At 39.6% G+C, this 17,543-nt stretch overlaps 1 pseudogene; it reads right to left on the bottom strand.

Annotated features, from left to right (window-relative positions):
- Window positions 1–3,797: 3,797 nt before the first annotated feature.
- Window positions 3,798–15,953, bottom strand: LOC125924223 (protein BTG3-like; annotated as a pseudogene).
- Between the last annotated feature and the right edge of the window lie 1,590 nt (window positions 15,954–17,543).

Genomic DNA, 17,543 nt, shown 5'->3' with positions numbered 1-17,543 from the left:
CAGGAGGGAGCCACTGAGGCAGAGAGAGGTCTCGGAGCTTGATAACAAGTGGTGGAGGCAAGATTTTTACTCCAGGTGGTCTGACCCCAGAGTCCATGATCTCAGGCATACGCTCCAAAAAGGGTGGAATTGTTTCCTATTCACAGTAGTATCGGCACCAAGTGGAATATGCATGTATGAAAGAGAAAAGTAAAGAAATATAATAGAGAGTATGAATAGTAGCAGCAAGAGCAGCATATACTGTACATAGGCACATATATTAGACATGCAGTGAGAAAGCCCTGTATCGTAACTACTAGACTCCAAGTAAACACAGAGGGCAACAAAGAACCTAGGTACCTCACAAGAAAGAGGGAGACTTAAGATCTGAGCATCACAAGGTTTGGGACAAAAAGAATGACATAGAAGACTCTGGGAACCAGGAATAGGACTGACAGCCAGCCACTCCTGACGACCAACATGTTAACAACCCCTAGAATGAAACAATTGGTGGTTAATAGAAAAGCTGCAACTGGAGCGCCTGGGTGGCTCAGTCGGTTAAGCGTCTGACTTCAGCTCAGGTCATAATCTTGCGGTTTGTGAGTTTGAGCCCCGCGTCGGGCTCTGTGCTGACAGCTCAGAGTCTGGAACCTGCATCAGATTCTGTGTCTCCATCTCTCTCTCTGCTCCTCCTCTGCTCGTGCTCTCTCTCTCTCTCTGTCTCTCAAAAATAAATAAACAAATGAAAGTTTTTTGAAAGCTACAACTGCATAATGTAAATTATCCATCTAGGTCATATCTATGACTCAAATGTCAGCTGGAGTCACCCTGTACTCCGATATTTAATTAAATTGTTATAAAATGCTAGATTCTTCCTCCCACCACACACACAAAATTCAAAGGGGTTCTTGACAGCTCACATTTCCTCCGATGCCCACATTCTGTATTTCTGAGCCCTTGAGCTCTCAGACTCACTCACATCCCACTTCCCATGACTGCTCCCTTCTCTCCTGTCTCCGCTAACCCACATGCAGAGCATACCTCCTTTTATATTATTTCTTCCAAAACTGCTCTCAGAAGGCATACTTTAGCACAACAACCAATTTAAATTTTAATATTAACCATTCTCATTTAAAAGTCCTATACTGTCATGCCACCAGGTGTTCCTCAATGGCCATCCTTCCAGAGTCTGGCCAATGACTGTGTGCATCCTCACATTCTTGTCTTCTTCTACTACTCTCTAATTTCTTCCTTGGCACAGATTCAGCTTCATGTTAACCCTTCACAGAATATCTTAGCTTTCTCCTCCTCTGTTTTTAAAGGCGACACCCGAACTCTGTCAAAACATTGCATCAAGGTATTTTTCTAAACAAGGGCAATCACTTTCTTAAGGTTTACCTTTGTACCATCTTTTTTTTTTAATTTTTTAATCTTTATTTTTGAGAGAGAGAGACAGCATGTGAGCAGGGGAGGAGCAGAGAGAGGGGGAGACACAGAATCCGAAGCAGGCTCCAGGCTCTGAGCGGTCAGCACAGAGCCTGATGTGGGGCTCGAACTCATGAACTGTGAGATCATGACCCGAGCCGAAGTCTGACACTCAACTGACTGAGCCACCCAGGCGCCCCTGTACCATCTAATAATTGTATACTGAGCAGTAAACAGATGTTAACAAGAGCTCCTGGTGCCTCTCTATGGCTTCCTTGGATCCTCAGATCCTCCCCAGACCTCCTGCCCACAATCCAGCACAGATAACATGCAGCACAGCAGAGAACCTTGATCCAGACTTATCAACATCTAAAAAAATATTAGGGTGGGGTCTAGGGGGCGTTAAATGGGTGATAGGCATTAGGGAGGGCACGTCTCGGGATGAGCACTGGATGTCATATGTAAGAGATGAATCACTGGATTCTACTCCTGAAGCCAAGACTACACTATATGTTAACTAACTTGAATATAAATAAAAATAAATAAATATTCAAAGAAATTTTTTTTTATTTTTTTTAATGTTTATTTATTTTTGAGAGAGAGAGGGAGACAGAGTGTGAACAGGGAGGGGCTGAGAGAGAGGGAGACACAGAGTCTGAAATAGGCTCCAGGCTCCAAGCTGTCAGCACAGAACCTGAACCTGACACAGGGCTCGAACCCACGACCCGCAAGATCATGACCTGAGCCAAAGTCAAATGCTTAACCTTCTGAGCCACCCAGGTGCCCCTATACAAAAAAATTTTTTTAAATAAAAAATATTTTTAATATCACCCTACTACATGTTTATGTAAAAAGACAATGATAAACATATATATTGATGATAGATGATAGATCGATAGATAGATAGAATGGTCCATTTTGACATCCTAACATTCTTTGCCTCTTCCTGTGGTTGAAAAACCCAATTTTCTTTTAAAAGCCTATCATCCATTACTTTAAGTGCTCCTAGATGGTTCATTCAGGGGACTAAGGATAGACATGTGACCCAAATTAAGCAACTCAGACTCTGACTTCTACTAATTAGAATTGCTAAAATGAGATTTTGCATGGGATATGCTTATACTAAAAATTGGTTGTTTATTGGAAGTTCACATTTAACTGTGTGTCCAATATTCTACTTGCTACATCTGGCAACCCTCTCAGTAATTGAAGTCATAACTTCATGACACAGACAGAAGCCTGAGTCTGGTCACTCCTCTGTTGATTATTTTTTGTCTCCAAGATTTGCTATCACCATCCAGGCTCTGTCCTGCTTCAAATGTAGTCATTTAGCTGTTCCTCCAATTCTTTAACTACCCCTTCTCCTAGATCCTTCCACTATATTTCTTTGGGTTTTTTTTTTCTTTTGTTTGTTGTTTTGTGTCAGATATCTAGAGTTGCTTTTTTGTAATTTGTAACAACAACAACAAAATTCCTAGTTGAAATATCACAGCAGAGACACAACTGGCAGCCTCATACTGGAAACAGCCAGGTTTTTTTGGCCCGCAGAGTCTTTAAAACTGAATTTATTGCCACTAAGATCTAAGATCGAAATATTTACTTAAAAAATTGACCCTTCTGACTTCTCCCAAACCACAGATCTGGCAAGATGGGACTGCAATCCCACTTGGTAACAACTGATCATCTGGATTAGAGGAGCTGCCCCCCTTTGACAGAACACACGATTATTTATTTATCTGTCATGCTCTGTGTTTGAGTATGTGATCTATGGTGCATATAGTGCCTACGTGCTCCCTGGTTCTTTACTGCTTGCCTGATTCAGTTCAGTTTAACTCAATAAATCTTTTCTCAACACCTAAAGTAGTTGGCACTGAGGAGAATGAAATAAGATATGGCCCACACCATCAAAGAGCCTCTTAGTCTAATTGTGGCAGACACTTCAAAGGAGAATTTCATATGTAATATGCTGAGAGAAATAATGGAGGTAGGTACAGGGCAGTATGAAAACCAACAAAGATCATTTCATTCAACCTGGGTTAACAGGGAAGGTTCTAGAGAATATGAAGCCTGACTGAGTTTAGGATAAGGGACAAAAGAATTCCTTACAGGTGAGCAGGTTACATAAAGGGAAGAAGGCACAAAACAGTAGACGGAGTGCAAATAAGTACAAGGTTGAGAGAGAATCCCAAGCAGGCTCCGAGTTGCCAGCACAGAATCTGACGGGGGTGCTGAATCCACTAAACGAAACAGTTGAGATCACAACCTGAGCCGAAAGCAACAGTCCGATGCTTAACTGACTGAGCCACCCAAGCGCTCCTGAACGTTTATTTTTAATATGTGGTCAGACTTATTCTACCTTCTCTCATCATTGACACCAACAGAATCAAAAGCAGCTAGTGAGGTGCTAACACCTGAGGATTAATCCAGTGATTCTGGTCACAAACGCATTCCAGGAGGGATTTGGGTGATAAATGGTTCATTCTTCCTTTTGTGATTTGGATAACAAATGGAATAGGAGAAGGGTACTGATTCTGATGGCCATTCCCTCAGCACATTCCTGGCTTTTTTTCTGAGCAAAGGATGCCACAATGGAAGATGCAGGAATATCCACTGTGAAATGTGATACAGGGGGCTTGGGGTTGCAGTCACGGAATTGGGTTTCACTTCTTCTTGCTTGTTTCCTCATTGTTAGGTCAGGATCCTGAACTCAGAGAAAACGTTATCAAGGGGCCTGGTAACTTTCTTGGAGATTTCATCTTGTTCTCATCCTCATTTTCAAAGCTGGCAACATTGTCTTTCTCTCTGTACCCACAGCACACCTCACGTAGACCCACCCAGAGTGAGTTCCTTTCGCAAACCTAGATGGGTGTAAGAGATGCAGCTGTTCTCATGCAGATGTCTCAGGACATCAGGGTCGACTCTCTGAACTGTACTGACACAGATGTATCCATAGACCTGTTCTTTTGATGGTTTTTCTGGGTACCAGTGATGTTGTATTTTTCTTGAGGTTTAAGAGTCAATTTCAAACCTCTCAACTGCTCCTTTTTTCAATTTACCATGTTTTCGAACTAGCCTTGTGAGAAAGAAGACAGCAGCCACAACCGTGTTAATCTCTCCCGCCTCCGCTGCCCTGGGGCCAGAGTTGGCTGTGGACGACTCCAGAAAGGTAACTCAGGACATCCCCTCTGTGCTGTGATCTAGTCCGGAGAGCAGGTGGCTCCCGTATCGTCTAAATAGTTCTCTTTAAATTGTAAGACTTACTGGGGTGCCTGAGTGGCTCAGTTGTTTAGCTTCGGACTTCAGCCTCAGGTCATATCACATTTTGTGAGTTCGAGCCCCACATCAGGGCAGAGCCTGGAGCCTGCTTCAGAGTCTGTGTCTCCCTCTCTGTTTGCTCCTCCACCACTCACACTCTGTCTCTCTCTTTCAAAAAATGAATAAACATTTAAAAACATTTTTTAATAAATTATAAGGTTTATCAAGTGTTAAGCTGGGAGTTATTTTGTTGTGTTATTTATAAGGTATCTTGAGGAGAGAACCAAAAGACATATTAGCACTTCACTGGAAATTATCCACTACCCTATTACCTATTTATACCCAATCTTGTTCCAGAAAAGATAGAGTGTGACTTCCAAAATTACTACTTAGGTAGTGTAAATAAAAACAGATCAAAAGGAAGAAACAACGGACATAAAACACGACTAGAGATGATTGTAAAATGTACATCATAAAGACCCATATGATTGCTACAACTAAATCACAAATTTGGCTCAGAGCATTCTACCAAGTTTACTGGCAAATGGAAATCTGATCAGTTTCTCAATGCACAGGGTTTATAACATAGAAACAGCAATTTATCAGGATGGATACATGATTATTGTCCTAAGATCAAACAGGATGTGCTTACTAATGTTCTTATATTTTACCTCAATATAGGCTGACGATCACAGTAGAGAACAATTTAATAAAGGCAATTCTGCAAAGAGGAAATACCCCCTGTGACTTCCTCTCCTTATTTACCTACTCGCTGTAATCAGCATGACTAGCTAAGAATTACACTATACACAGCATGCAGCAGCCCCTTATTTTTTTCCAAATTATCATTTCATTGTGCATGCAATGTATTTCTAAACATCAAGCACAAAAGCAAAAAAATCCTGTATCTTTAACAATGTCATTTAGGAAAGAACCACCAAGAATCTTGACTACTATTATAGGCTTTTTTTTTTTTTTTGCTGCTGTATAAGGAAAATTATGATCTTTACCACTTAAAGACTCAGAAATATTCTATCTCATTTCCATTTGCATGAAGTCTCTGGAGTTCGGCACTGCATCAGCTACAGCATTTAAAATCTCCTCTGGTTATTTTAATTATTTATGACAAAGATGGATAAAGAGTATACCGTTTGACAAAGCCATGATGACAAGCAAATAACAGTGTTTTTAAAAAGGAAAATGTGGAATTTTGCTTTCTGGCACATAACTGTTTCTCCTTATAAACATAAGGTTAAAAAGAGAATAGCTTAGTCTTAAATCAACCATTGGGTGGTGGGTGGGAATTTTAGAAGGGCGTCAGTTGTGCAATGGCTATATGCTAAGCACTGCACTAAAGGTTTCCACACAAATTTACCAAAGTGAGCATCCTGGCAAAAGCCCTGTGAAGAATAGGGGCTATCGTTCCTATTTTACAGATAAAGAAGCAGGGGCAGTAATGCTAAGATCAGTAAACTTTTTCTATGAAGGGACAGAGAGTAATTATTTTAGACACTGTGGATCATTAAGCCGTTGTCACAACTACACAGCTCTGTTACTGCAACGTGAAAGGCACAGACCATACTTGAACGAATGAGTGTGGTGGCGTTCCAGTGGAACTGTTTCCACAGAAGCGATGGCAGATCCACAAAACAGGTCTTTGGGTCATAATTTGCACACCTCTGAAAGGAGGTGACATGACCTGCTCAAGATTGCTCAGGAAATTTCGACTGGAATTGAGATTTCTCTTCTGGGTGTTGTACGTGGGTGATGAATCTCTGAACTCTACATCTGACACCAATATTGCACTATATATTAACTAACTAAAATTTAAATTAAAAAATATCAGATGTTCTGCTTTGAAGCTTAATGTTTTCTCCACTCACCCATAGTTTCTTTAGTACCTAGACACCCATTTTTAAATAACTAGTTATTTGTGGACAACTTTTGATTAGTTGTTTTTAATCTGGCCAAAACAATACCCCAGCAAACTTGTTACAAAAATGTTTTTAAATATTCATTCAATTATCTACTAATAGCTTTATGTACATGTTGACAAATACACTTCAAAAATGTTTTTGTTTAATTCAAAGTTGTCCTCTTTTTTAAAATTTTTAATGTTTATTTACTTTTGAGAGAGAGGAGAGAGAGTAAGCAGGGGAGGGGCAGAGAGAGAGAGGGAGACAGAGTCTGAGGCAGGTCCCAGGCTCGCGCTGCCGGCACAGAGCCCAACACGGGACACGGGACTCGAACTCACGAACTGTGGGATCATGATCTGAGACAAAGTCGGATGATTAACCAACTAAGCTACCCAGGGACCCCTCAGAGTTACCCTCTTTTCTTTATTATTGAAAATAAGAATGTTCTGAAGTCAATGATCAATTTCTACATTTAAAAAATCGAAAAAGAAGAACAAATTAAACTGAAATCACACATAAGGAAGGAAACTATGAAGAGTAGAAATCAAAGAAATTGATAACAGAAAGATCAATGCAGAATATCAGTAAAACCAAAATATGGTTGTAGAGAACAATAAAGTGGATAGACCTGTAGACCTCAGATAGGAGAGCTAGATATTTTTACCTTGGTATCACAAATGAAGAAACTGAGACTGAAAGTAGAGAATAAATGTTCTTGTGGTTATCTACCCATTAAGACAGCATCTTAACTCAAACCCAAGTGTATTGAGTCTAAATTCCATTTTATATTCATCAGCAGTAAATAGAATACATTGTGTACTGTGGGGTGTTTTGAACAGACGAGTTTTCTAATCTATTTTCCCTCACCCTTAAATGTATGATCAAGCACTAACAATGGAAGTACAATACATTTAGCACCTGAAATTAGACACACTACCATATTACCACTTATCAGACAGTAACACTGTTAGCTTATTTCCAGAGTCATAGCATGTGGCTGTGCAACAGAGAAATTCTAGTCAATAATACGCACACTGTGGTCTATGTGAGTGGCTTCCCTGTGGATATACATCAGGTTACCTTCGCTATCATACCTGGTGGCTGCTCTGGTTCATTCATTAAATATTTACTGAGCATCTGCTATGTGCTAAGCTCTGGGATAGACTCTGAGGACACAAAGATTAGGAGGAATCTTAGAGTTTAGTGGGAAAAATGAGCAAAGGGACAGATAATTATAATATAGTGAGAGCAGAATGACACAGTAACTCTAACAAGAGACTTCTAACTCAGAGAAAGAAATGAATGTCAGGATTTGCCTCTATTCTCTTATAGAATTCTAATAATTCTATTAGAATTATTCTAATTCTCTTTGCTACTGAATTAAGGTTCCTGCTCCCCAGAAATAGTGCTGCACTGAAGGTCAAGGCAGGAATGGCCTTGTTCCTGGCTCCTTTATGGGAAGATTATGGTGGATTCTTAGAGGTGTTGGTTCATTATAGATCTCTTAGGTAAGTTAATCTATACGGCAAGCAAACCTGTGTCTGTGACTATGGACTGTCTTTCTCTTTAATGTCAAAGTTATTAGAGTAACAGACTCTCCCCATCAGTGACAAAGCTGAGAAGAAACACAGGAAAGGGATTGGATGGAGAAACCCTCTGCCAGAGCTGCAAATCCCTTGAGTGGAAAAGCCATGAGCGTCTTGTTCATGACTATATCCCCCTCCCACCCACATGCTGCGCATGTGCTAGAGCTGGACTGTGCTTGACTCTCAAATGTATAAATGGATGACTGAATGATAGATGCATGAAAATATTAGCCAGGGAATACGGATGTTTCAGTAGACAGGAAAGTATGTTCCAAGAAGACTGAACGGCATATGCAAAAGCATATGAAGAAAAAAAAGCAAGAGAGAGTATCAGAAGTTCCGGGACCTGAAAATTTTACATGAGACTAGTAAGAGTTGAGTATGAAAAGGTTAATAAGATGTGAAAGCTAAAAGTGTAATTCTGAGTCAAATCACTGGTCTACTCAATCATTTACCACCATGACTTGTTGAATAAACTGGTTCCCTTTACATGGATTGGGTAAGCATTCACTAGCATGTCATAATATCTAGTTAATAAAACATTACACCACCTCCTGTGTGTCAAGCTGCATTTATGGGGTATAGATAAACAAATCTACCATTGTGAGTAGAAGCACACAGATTTAAAACACATAATGCATTCATAATTTTCCCCAATCTTACTTTATCTGAGTTGTCATGGTTGGGAAGTTTGGACAATCATTCTGTAATTTAAAAATACTGTTAATCAATCTGAAAATTAACATTTTCTTCCTTGTGCTTGCAGCAATAACTTCTGAGAACTTTATTTCAATTAGAAATGCCCAATTATAATGAATGTCTCTAATGAAGATATAAAAAGACAGGAATGAAAGCAAAGAAATGAGAACACTGAAGAGATAGGTTCTAAAGGGCAACCATTATTCAGTTTCTTGTAATTGCCTTCAGAATTCACCATCTCCCTTAAAAGAAGAAAATCTGAATTATATATAATGTATTAGTAACAATTATACTTTGGGAGTTTTTCCAGGTGGTTCACATAAACGGGTAAACAAGTGCATATGAGGGCATGTGTATCAATGTGAGTAGTTAAGGATAAACAATGTTAATTTTAAAGTATACTAGACAATAAAAGGTTAATCCTTACCTTGCTCTTAACTCTCTATTGTCTTGTTCAGATATACTTGCGAAAAAGTTGGAAGAAAATAAATTGCCAAGTGCCAACCTCTACTCATTTTAACCTATGGGCTCATATTTTAACTGTAAAAAAAATTTAGATTTCTCTTAATTCTTAATGACTAGAACATTAATTCTGCCATCTCGGGTTCATGTGGCACGCATGTGGGAAAGTTTCCTGACCAGCTCTCAAGAAGCAAAAATTCAAGGGTTCTGGCTAGACTTGCAATCACACAAGTAGCATTAGAAGCGAAGCCTATTTGAATGAAATCTGTAAGCACGACATTTTCCTCTGCAAGTTGGCATCTGTCTAAGGATGGAACAGCACACTCAAATTGATGCCTGTGTAAGCAGATAGATTTAGGTCCACAGGCAGGGAAACTTTGACAAACTTGACTACTACTGATAATCCATTTCTGCTCTATTTTTGCCCATAAGGAAGTCTAAGGCTTGTAGGAAACTCCACAGGAAGTCTATATAATAAATATATGCCTACTGTTTGTCTACTATCTATTAAAGTTTTAATTCCATGACTTAATTTAATTTTCACATTTCTGTGAGTTAGATAGGTTGGTTTTATCATCTCTTTTTCCTGATAGGGAAAATGAGGGTGACAAACTTGAACGATGACACAGCTAAGAAGAGAAGCCACCAGAATTTGAATCGAAGTCTAACCCCAAAGCCTGCTTTTTCTTCTCTCCCCACAAAGCACCAATCTTACATAAGCCTTTTAAAACATGCAATTAGTGGCTTGGGATGTGTAGGAACTTTACTCCTGGTGCTCATCTATCAGTATTTGTCTTTCCTTCATAACAAAGGAGGTAGATACTTCATCATTGTGAGGATAAGTCTGAAATAATCTACCCCTGTAGAAAAGTCTGTGTAAAGTACTCTGAATAGAAGAGACCAGAATGAATATACTCTGTTTACTATGTCTCACATTTAAATATTATTCTATAGACAAAAAGTTGATATCTGTGGTTGTTAATATAATCACAGAGGCAGAGAACATTCTCTCACCCCCATCTTGAATGTGAGTGATTTCTACGAGACACTTTCTACAAGAGTATTGCTATTGCTATAACAAATTAACCATAATCCCCTCCCATATTCCAATTGTGGAAAATCCTCCTTAACAAAATTCCATTTAAAAAAGAAATAAGGTACAGAATGAACCACAGATTTCCTCAAGGAAACTGGGCAGGGACAGGGCCAAGGATGAAACTGATTCATGGATTTCTTTTTCTTTTCGTCTTGTTTAGGTATTCAAACAACGCAAGAGCTATGGACTCTCAGAGACTACCACTGAAGGGGAGACTGCTTAATAAGAAGACGAAGAGGAAGGGAAAATGGTGCCTCTAAGACGCCCGTTAATAATGCATCTGTCGGTAACCCTTCCCCACTACATCCCTGATCTGCCAGTAGCTGTTCCTCCTTATGGCCCTTCCCGGATACTTCACTTCTTATACATTTGGAAATGATTTCAAAGTGAGAGCTATATAAGTAAACATTTCCCCCACTTCCTGTTATGCTCTTAACTAGATGCCGCATAGAGATTAGAACATGAGAACAAACTGAGGGCTGATGGCAGGTGGGAGGGAGGGGAGGGTGGGTGATGGGTATTGAGGAGGGCACCTGTTGGGATGAGCACTGGGTGTTGTATGGAAACCAATTTGACAATAAATTTCATGTATTTATAAATAAATAAATAAATAAATAAATAAAATAAAATAAAATGTTAAAAAAAAAAAAAGAACATGGACTCTGGAGCTGTTTGGCTTGGATTTGTATCATAGCTTTGCCATAGACTCGGGCATGTTGAATATGCTTCAGTTCTCCATATATGTAATGGGGATGATAATGTCTCCTTCACAGAGTTGTGAGGATTAAATGTAGAACAACAGTGTCTGGAACAGAGTAGGTTTTCAGTAAATGTTAGCGATCAAGAAGTAGTAATCTAAATTCTCCATTTCCATACCCATGTACAGTTTATCCTTAAACAACATGGATTTGAAATGCGTGGATCCACCTATATGCAGATTTTTTACACTACAGTTCTGTAAATGGATTTTCCTTACGGTTTTCTTATTAACATTTTCTTTTCTCTAGTTTACTTTATTGTAAGAATATGGTATACAACACATATCATGTACAAAATATGCATTAACAGCCTGTTTATGTTATTAGCAAGGCTTCTAGTCAACAGGAGGCTACTGGTAGTTAAGTTTGAGGGGAGTCAAAAGTTATACCTGGATTTTCGAGTGCACAGGGGTTGACTCCCCAAACTCCCATGTTGTTCAGGAGTCAACTATAATTATAAAAATTCCATTGACACTTTCAATTTAATTGTGAAAAACAGGGCTTTTGTTCCAACCTTCATTAGATTCTCATAAAGTACTCAGGGAAAAATATCCCATCTGTCTATGAACAATATTTCAAACCTCACTGGTCACTAACTTCCCTCCACTCAAAGCTTTTCCATACTCCTACGCTTTATGGTGACATGTTTTTAATGAGTTGAAAAAGGAGCAGTCACACTCCACCATGTTTATTTCTTTCAGTTTTTAATGTGAGTAATAAATATTTCCATTTATTTTTTAATTCACTCTCAATGACAACCCACCTAATGGCATGTTAATCTTTTCATGTTTTTCCCCCTATATAAACATATGGCCATTAAAACCGACAACTGTTGTATTTCTTTTAAATCACATAAACAATTAGAGTTACAGAAAGTGACCCACTAGTCCCAGTTTTCTGAGGACTTTCTAGATTTAAGCACTGAAAAGTCCCATGTCCAGAGAACTTTTTTGATCCTGGACCAATTGGGACACTTGGTCTTTCTACATTATCCATATTGGACAAATACATAGCAATTGTCTTTAACATATCCCAAATCGTTACATAATGAAGCATAATGAAAATAGCATTGGACTTGGGACTCAGAATTGCTGGTTTCAAGTAAGTCCTGGCTTTGCATTCAACTTTTGCTGTGACTTCAACAAGTCAAACATTCAAGGTTCTCATTTACACAATGAAACTGGAATACTGGTCTTTGCTACACTAGGGCTATAGTCAAGGCCATTGTAATAATGGTCATGCATACAGAATCTTGATGAAGAAAAAGTTTCACATATGTTTTCTCATCTGATCTTAAAATTTAGCACAGAAGTTGCTAAGTGGTATTCCTACCTATTCATGGTGGTAACTAAAATTTAGAAGTTAAAATGAAGTATTACACATGAAGTTAAAGTTCATTTTGCAGATATTTCATGTCCAAACATATACACACACAGCAGTATGTTTAATCAATAATAAAAATTCACATCTCTTCTGGCATTCCAATTTATTCTGTCATAAGAGAGTTGCCCAACTCTCCCTTTAACTTTTGTAGTGCAAATGGCTTCTTAGTCCAAAAAGAATCAGTAAGAAAAGATCATGTTAAGTACTGCTTCCACCAGTGAGCATTTTCACATATAATTATACAGATGCTGTTTTTCTAGGGTAACCCAATTCTTTGTAACTACACAATGTGCTTGTGTACAACCAGATTCTGAAAATAGACTTCCAGTTAGCCCTTTACAAGCTCTGTGACCTTGAGCCAGTTGTATAGCCTTGCTGTGCCTATATCTGTGCATTTGCATTTGTAGAATGGAAATAATAATAGTGCCTATCACATAGGATTGTTATGAGGACTACATGGATGGATACAGGAGAAAAGCCTTGAACAATACATGGACCAGTCCAACTATTCTAAAAAGTGTTTTATCATGCTTATTACTTTGAGGCACTCACTGCCCTCAAGGAGAGGACAAGATATTGACTAAATTTGACTACGGCACTCAAGGAGCATTATATACACTTTGGGAGAAGTGATCCTGGGTCATGGGTCAAGCAAGGTGACTGCAAAGAACACCGTGTTTATTCTCTTCCTTTAACTTAGAAAAGGGGCCTAACCTTTCTCTGCATTCATTTCCTTATATGCTTTATAGAATCAACTGTTGAAAACCTTAATCCCAAACGATTTCCAGGTTTCAGATATGTTTAGTCTTCAATAACTTCTCTTCCCAAATAGGACATCAGAACTTTGAACATTTCAGGCACATACCAGGGTCAACAAAAATAGTTTCTGTCTCTATCTCAGTGCCTTCTATTCTGAATATTTGTGTTAATAATGTGCTTCCTCAGTGCTCTAAGCCAAAAGATTGTTTTCATCCTAACCCTTTCATAGGTTGCCTTCAAAGAAATGTTGCCAGAACATCAATATTTTCTCCATTAGAAAGCTTAAGAATTGTTTCCCACTTAATTCAGTAAAAATGTGGGTATAATTGGGGATGTCTCAGACAGCTGAGCTGTCATCAGGCGAGGTCATGGTGACTATTTGGCACAGCCCCTCCGCAGTTCTGTCTTGCTGTCCCTGCTTCCCCACCCTCTCCTTAGTCCCTTCCTAATTCTTTCACTACACAGGGGAGATGATCAGTGATGTACTGCTGGGAACAACTATTGAAAGTGCAATTATTCCTTGCACTACTCCTGCTGAAATGCAGCTCATCATATCTCATTTGGTTTTATTAATTACCAAACTTTTCCTTTAACTCTTTCAACAGCATGGTACCTACTACTCAGTCTTCTTCATCGGAGAAACAAAAATGTCTTAAAGAAGGTAATGAGATCTTTTCACTTTTTTCTACCTTGTGTATTTAATCATTACGGGCCAATGGGAATGGCATCTAAGGAGTGTTCAGGGACTGTAGGGAAGCTTGAATGACATTTTCCAAGCTTGGAACCCATCTCCAGAGCTACACAGAGCTAACGTACCATTAGCCACAGTGGCCCTTGATTCAGCTCAGTCACACTACAACCCTGGCTACCTTCCTGATTTCCTTCATGGTCCCGTTCAGGTACCTGCAGCAGTATCGTCCCCAAAGTAGAAGATCATGGGGTTACACAAGCTTGGAGCTGGGTTCCTCCAAACAAAAGTGACGCAGTCAGTCAATTTTCACCTGTTTAAATTTCCTGTTAAGGCTCTTCAGAGATTCAAGTTCAGCAATGTACCCAGGGGTTTGTCTTATGGATGGCTAATGTTCTTCCTTATATTCATTTACACATTTCTCTGCCACATTCCAGACTGCTTTATCTCTGGATAAAGCAGATATCCCTATCTTTTACTTTTATCTCTGCCATATTCCACACTTGCTTGTTTGATTCTCCTAATTAATGAAGCTTTTCTTTTACTATCTTACCAATATGTAGAGTCATTTCTTTATTTTTTTTTTAAGTCCCTTGTATTCTGGAGGCTGGAATTCACATCCCATTACTCGATCTCCCCTTAAGTATCAAGAGTAATCAGATACTGAGTTCTAATGATTCCTCTTCCATGGATTTTTATCACATCTTCTCTCTCTCTTTTTTAATCCCTATGACACAATCCTAATAAAAACAGCAACCACTACAGTTTACTGAAGGGATTTGTCACAGAGATTGGAACTTCTGAAACTGTGGCAGCTGGTTAAGTGGTCTTTTCAAGATTAATGTCTTTGCATCTCGTTAGAGCTTAAAATCTACTCGTTAGACAGTCATTCCCAGGAACGGAAGATGGAGATAAAGGAGGGGAGAGCAAGGAAAAGTTGGAATCCATGAACATGATCTGGAACCCACAAGGAAAGACTGAAATCCCTGTGATGACACAGGTTTCCTCTGACCCAGGTTGCCTATTGCCTCTGTCTGACCTTGATGATGTAAGTATCTACGGAAATCAGGGCCTTTCATCACGGAGTTAAACTCACACAACTGGCCCAGGATTCAGAGATGCTGAAGAAGGATCCCGAGGAAGGTGGGACGCTTGCAGGCCTGACTGCTGCCTCTAGTGAATGGGTTGGACATGTTGTGTGAGCTACAAAGTGTGTGTAGCTTCCCTTCTGCCCCCCACGTAGCTTGCAAGGAGCTCCCTTGTGGCTCACCCTATCTGGAAACATACAGAAAAAGGAATTCTGAGAAAAGTAGTTCAGCCTAGCGAAGCTGATGCATTACAAAGCTGCTTCTCATATTTTCCAAGTAATTGCTCATGACAGTTTTGAGTTGCATTTCCTATTTTGCCAGTGATTCACAACCCACCCTAATTAGGACTAGAAACTTGCTTTATTCTCTTATGAAGGTCTTAAGGTATTACTGAATTCCTATGTTTTGCCTGTACTATGCCACTTAAAATTTAATTGGATACTCACTTAAGTTAGCCTAATTAACTTCTCTATTGGTTAGAATTGCATTTGTCTGCAAATAACATTAAAGTTAAAGAAACAAACAAAAATTATACCTTAAACAAAGTTAAAAAGTATTTCTTTTTCACATAAAAGAAGTAGGAGTCTTGAGCTGGTTTGTCCATGAACATAAGAAACTCAGGCTTCTTCTATCAATAAGATAAGTCCTAGCACCTCTAAAGTTACTTCACGGTCCATGAAGGCTGCTAGATCTCCAACCATTGCACCTACTTTCCAGGAAGAGACAAAAATTCAAAGAACTTACCTCCCAGCTCCATTACAGATTTCTTGAAGATTTCCTTCAAATCCTGAAGAGCAACTTCCACTTGCATTTCAGAGCTTCTAGAGGAGCTGAGAATTAGAGCCAGAGCAAAGTACATTGCTCAGCGGGAAATGAATATTAAGAAGGAAATAGCAACGTCTGCTGCAATTTCTAAGAAGAAATACTCCCTACACAAATCATACTTCCCAAGATGACATACTACTTCCTTCCTTAGGAATGAGAATATTATCCAATATGAGGGTGGGCTTTAATAAAACACATTTTGTGTCAGGTGACTTCATTCAACATTGCCAACAAATACTTTTGAAGCTGTGCACTTACAGTATGGAGATTACAAAGAAAGTCTTCAATCGCTGAAGCTGAGGCAGTGGAGATGATACAGAAGTTTTGCAGTCTTTGCAGGAAATGTGAATTACTGCAAAAGTTGTGCAGAGAGTTATGAGAGATCAGTGGGGCGCTAGGTGCCCATCAGCAGGAACTGGACACTGATGAAAACAGGACTGAGACTGCACGTTGAGATCTACGTGAAGCCATCACGATTTCAACGAGCTTGTGGAGAGTGCAGGGGTCAAACACACAGGGGTTTATTAGTGTATCAGAGGGCCTTTTCCCAGTCAAGAGAAGGAAGGGGCCCTAAGAAGAAAAATTTGATAAGGATACAGAGACCTGCAGAAGTGGAGGAAGCTCTGAGGAATTTACTTGGGACACAGATCAGTGTCTGTTGAATATTACAGCATGTGAGCCTGAATTACCCACAATTCCTCACAGGTATTGCTTTAAAGGTAGTGATTCATCCACCTGATCATACCAGCATCGAAACACTTTCCTGTCTTCATCATTAAGAGTGTTATGCCAGGCAAAACATAACCGTGATGAAACCAATTCAGTGTTCTGTCTTTGTACTACCTTCCCCCTTAGCATTAAAAAAAAAAGAAGTTGGTTTCTCAAAAAAAGTATTTGTCACTTAGCCATGTTGATTTTTATATATGAAATATGATGACACTCTAACGAGACTAGTATCTCACAGATGCAGTGGCATTTATGCATCCTAGTGAATACCATTTCCTTCAAAGTGTTGTGGGGGCTGAGGCGCCTGGGTGGCTCAGTTGGTTAAATGTCCAACTTCGGCTCAGGTCACGATCTTGCTGTTCATGAGTTTGAGCCCCAAGTATGGTTCTGTGCTGACAGCTCAGAACCTGGAGACTGCTTCACATTCTGTGTCTCCCTCTCTTTCTGCTCTTCCCCCACTCACGCTCTGCCTGTCTCTCCCTCTCTCAAAAATATATAAACAAACATTTTTAAAAACAAAGTGTCATGGGGGAAGAAAGCACAGTTACAGTGGCTGTTTTGGGAGCTCATGTTCTAGAATTCAACAGTGGCGGGGGGGGGGGGGGGGGGAGCACTCTCACGTGTGCTTCTTGTTTTCCATCCCGCTTAAGTAAAGGAGGTCCCAAAGAATGAGTCTGTTCAAATGGTAGGCACTGCAGAGGCCCAGAGCATGTGGTTAAGGGCACAGGCTCCAAGGACAGGGCACCCAAGTTCAAATCCCAGCTCTGCTCCACAGAAGCCGGGTGAGTTTCTTACCAACTTTTTTGTCTGTTTTCTTACTAGCAAAGTGGGGATGTGAAAAACAGTTCTACATCAAAGGGTCTTGGGCAGGTCTGAGGCTCTGGGTCAGGTTTAAGTT

This window comes from Panthera uncia, chromosome F2 (assembly GCF_023721935.1).
Source record: "Panthera uncia isolate 11264 chromosome F2, Puncia_PCG_1.0, whole genome shotgun sequence".
NCBI lineage: Eukaryota > Metazoa > Chordata > Mammalia > Carnivora > Felidae > Panthera > Panthera uncia.
Note: the sequence above shows the minus strand (reverse complement) of the source record. Positions and strands in the feature narration are given on the sequence as shown.